Source organism: Carassius auratus, chromosome 19, assembly GCF_003368295.1.
Source record: "Carassius auratus strain Wakin chromosome 19, ASM336829v1, whole genome shotgun sequence".
Lineage (NCBI taxonomy): Eukaryota > Metazoa > Chordata > Actinopteri > Cypriniformes > Cyprinidae > Carassius > Carassius auratus.
Window position 1 is genome coordinate 17059201 of NC_039261.1, and position 4745 is coordinate 17063945.

Here is a 4745-nt window from a genome sequence, read left to right on the forward strand (position 1 = left end):
TCTACAGGTGCCTCCTTTAATCGCAAAGTCTGACATCGATCCCGAACACTGCCGCGTCTCGGCCCAGCTGGACGACAATGTGAGTCGACACCAAATCAAATCAAACTTGGCCAAATCACTCGAACACAGTGGCTGGTGCTTTTGAATACTTGAATACTTGTAATAATTTGAATACTTGTAATAAGCAATTTTAGTAAAAGCTTTATGGTATAATGTTTATAATGCATAAGTATTATTGTCTTAATTTTTCTTATACTCTGCAAATTATTGTTGTTGTTGTCTATTTTACAGTACATATTATAAAACACCAATGCATTTCTTTTTTGTTTAGAATTTAATAAAATAATATTTTACAGTACAATAGTATTATAACCATAGTAATTATTTCTTTATTGATTTTTATTAATATTTTTTTTATAGTTTTTGTTAATATTGTTATTACTATAATTGTTTTATTTTTAATTTTATAATTTAATAAAATTACATTTAATATTTTCAACATAATTGTTATCATTATTATTAAATAAATATAGATTTTTTTTCACAGGACAATAGTTTTACCATAGATATGTAATTCATTGTGATTTTAAATGTTTATACTTATAATATGACTAATATGACATTTATTTAATATTTATTGCAGTAGTGTTATTACCATAGTAAACTTTTTTTTTTTTTTTTTTTTCTATTTAATAATTTTACCAAAATAATATTATTTATTATTTTCACCATTATTATGAAATACAGATTTCTTTTTTGTATTTTTTACAGTTCAGTAGTATTTTGTTCTAGTAATGTATTTGTTTATTCAATTTTGGTTTGTATAATTTAATAATAATTATATTATAACAAATAATTAGCTTGAAATCATTTATCTAATTAAGTTGCTGTTTTCTCAGTGCGTCTGAGTGGTAATTGCATGAGCTGTGAGTTTAACAGCGTTGTGTTGATGGACAGGTGGATGATAATATCCCACTGAGGGTGATGTTGCTGCTGATGGACGAGGTGTTCGATCTGAAGGAGAGAAATCAGTGGCTGCGCAGAAACATCAAGAACCTCCTGCAGCAGCTGATCAAAGCCACGTATGGAGACACCATTAACAGGTGCGACAGACACACCAGCTTGCATTTCTGCTGTCTGTTCAGAGCTGAACATGTTTTTGATTCATTGCAGGAAAATAGTGGATCACGTCGACTACATGACCTCTCCTGAGCAAGTGTCTGATTATGTGAAGAGGTTCAGGTGATGATTTCAAGCTCACTGTGTCTTGTTTTGACATGTTCTGATTCTGGTTTGTCTTCTGACTTGGTTTTTTGACCCTTGCAGAGACTCTTACTGGCCAAACGGGATCCTCGCCGAGACGCCGCCCCGCAGAGACAAAAGCTTACGTATGAGGACACGAGTCGCCGCTAAGACCACACTCCTAGGCATCATGCCAGGTACACACACACACACACACACACACACACACACACACACACACACTACAGCATGAATCTTGAAGATACAGACATTTACGTATTATCAAATAAGTCAAAATGTCAATAACATTTTAAATTGCTTTTAAAAAATCTCCTATGCTCCCCAAACCTGTATATAAATTTAATAAAAATACAGTAAAATTGTGAAATATTATTACATTTTAAAGTAGCAGTTTTCTATGTGAATATATTTAAAAATGTAATTTATTTTTGTGATCAAAGCTGAATTTTAAGAGTCTTCAGTGTCACATGATCCTTCAGAAATACATTTTGATTTGCTGATTTTTATTATCAATTATCTTTGATTATTATCAATGTTGAAAACAATTTTTTAATGGATTCTTTGATAAATAGAAAGTATTGTCTTAATATTTCAGATGTCTTTGCTGTCACTTTTGATCAATTTAATGTGCCCTTGTAGAATAAAGGTAACAATTTATATATATATATATATAAAGTAAATGATACATGGTACATTAGTACCACAGTTTTTGTTTACTAAAACTAAAACCATAAAAAAAGTATTTCTAGTTTAAATAAAATAAAATAAAAACATTTATATGTAATTTATTACAGCTAATGGCCAAGGAAATATTTCAGATTTTCTTAATGTACTTAATTTTAAATATTAACCTCCTGGTTTTCTGTGAAGCTGCTTTGACTCTATTGTGTAGAGCGCTATTCAAATCAATATGACATGGACTGTTCTCCTCCCATCAGATGAGTTGAAGCACATCATCGGGGCAGAAACCACACGCAAGGGCATCCTGCGCGTCTTTGACATGTTCCAGCACCAGCCGCTGAACCGCCGACTGGCCTGCGTCTTTCTGGAGGGCTTCCTGGAGACCTTGTTTCCTCAGTACAGGTTCCCCGAGCTGTTCGTGAAGCTCCACTCGCGCTCGCCACGCGTGCTCAGATATTCACAGAAATTACGCAGCTTGCACAAGAGGTGACAGACGGACGCTTCTCCCGCCGACGCAGAGGGGGAGGAGCCAGCGACCGCCCCGAAGGTGACATCATCCCGGCGGGAAACGCTGGAACACGCTCCTCCCTCTTAGTGCCTCGTGGCCGTCCTGGATTCAAGCACTGTGTTGACACGGCCGTAGCAGAGAGGATTCATCTCATCATCGTGAACCACTACGAAAGACTGCAGCGCCCCAAGACATCGCTCTTTCTGTCTGACGTGCATTTCTGATCTGATGTTCTGAATGACACTGTGTAGATATATATATATATATATATACGATTTGTTTGGTATATTTTGGGTTTGTTTTGTATTTGGCATCGGTCGTCTCATCTATGGTGAGGGAAATCAGACCGAAGCAACCTATGCACCTTAACACTCATTACAAGCAGAACCATATGAGGAGCGTCGGCAGCGATGTTTGAGCATCGTTCTGTGGCACTGAAACTGAAATAGGCGTAACGTTATCCTGCCAACCGGTCGGTTGCATGAAGTGGGTGGAGTTTAAAACAGACCACGCCCCTCTGCCTTTTGCTTAATTGTAATACTTAAGCTAATCTAAGGAATAGTTAATGCAAAAATTAACATTTGCTGAAGATGTGTTCACTCTCAGGTCATCCGAGATGAGATGGTTTCTTCTTAAGGCTTAAGGCATCACTTGCTCAGCAATGGATCCGAATGGGTGCCGTCAGAATGAGAGTCCAAACAGCTGATTAAAAACATCACAATAATGCACAGCACTCCATCATAGTTTTTTCTTGAGTTTTTAACTTGAAATATTAGTCCATAATCCATAATAACGCTTCCTCCACTGAAAAGTATTAGTGTTTTAGTCAGAAGCAATGGTTTGAAGTTAAAAACGTCTTGATGATAGATTTGTTACATGTAAACATGCAGCTTTTCTCTTCTTAAGACATTAACTGATGGACTGGATTACTTGTGGATTATTGTGATGTTTTTATCAGCTGTTTGGACTCTCAATCTGACGGCACCCATTCACTGCAGAGCATCCATTGATGAGACACTGGTGCAATGCTACATTTCTCCAAACCTGATGAAGAAACAAACTCATAGACGGCCTGAGGATGAGTGCATTTTCAGCAAATGTTCGTTTTTGGTTGAACTATTCCTTTTATTGATTATTATCTAAAGCCCTCAAACATATCAAAGCGGACAGAGATGGGGGAATTCAAGCGTGTGTTTGCATGACCGTCTCGGACGGCTACGTGGAGCTCGTCACATACGGAGATGAGCTATAACGAATGTGCGTGTCGATGTTTGTGTGCGTCCTGTTTTTATAACTCAATCCAGTGGAGGGTTTGTGTTCTTTTTCTTTTTTTTTTTTTTTTTTTAAGTACTTTATTTTAGAATAGCAAGTGTAGCACTAAACTGTGACTGTCTGATGCCGAAGACTGTTTCAGCGAGAGGTATAGATTCAGCCTTAAACACAAGACTAAGAGACGTAGCTTTCACACGGACGTGTCCTCGTACGCACACACTCTAAGGAGACATCGACTGTCCCAATCCCATTTTCAGTTAGAAATCTCATTTGTTTTTGTGCAATATGTTTCTTTAATGCATGTTATATGATAATCGTACATGGGATAGTTTTCAAGTATATTCGAGAGAGGAATTTCAGAAGCCAATCCAAACCACCGAAACATTCCGTGGCTTATTTTAATTAAAGGACTTGTTTTATAAGTCTGGCTTTTTAATGCTCGTGTTGGGGATGTTTGTTGTCGTTGTTGTTGTTTTTAATGTTTCGTAACTCCTGCCGTTTTCTTGGATGGATGGGTTTAGGTGCGTTCTGCTTTTAGGAAACGAGTGAAAGCACATTATAGGTGAACGGATGATCAAAACATGCAAAGACACGAAAGATGCTGCCGAGGTCAGAGGTCATCTGGCGTTTGGCCACATAGATCTTAAACACTGTTAAACACTCTCCACTCTCCACACTTTACAAGAACATGCACGGGTCATATTTCACTCCAAAGTTGATTTTGTTTTGTTTTGCATTGTGACATGCTTTTTTTTAAGTGATTAGGAACATTTTTAATGAATACTGTAATATAAAAAAAAATCTTAAATATATATTACAATTTAAATACATTTATATATTAAAAATAAATGTAAAAATCATTTTAGAAATGAACAATAATAAATAATGTATTTTATGATTATATTTTTATGTATATTATGCATAAAAAATGATGTTATTTAAATTATTACAAATAATTAAATAATTATGATGTAAACTGAAATACAAAAAAATGATGTTTGTTATGTAATAATGAGGTTCT

The 4745-nt window shown here is 35.6% G+C and overlaps 1 pseudogene; it reads left to right on the plus strand.

The window, feature by feature from the left end:
• The window catches only part of LOC113119618 (sorting nexin-13-like), a 27330-nt pseudogene extending 23193 nt beyond the window's left edge, over window positions 1-4137 (plus strand).
• Window positions 4138-4745: the final 608 nt, after the last annotated feature.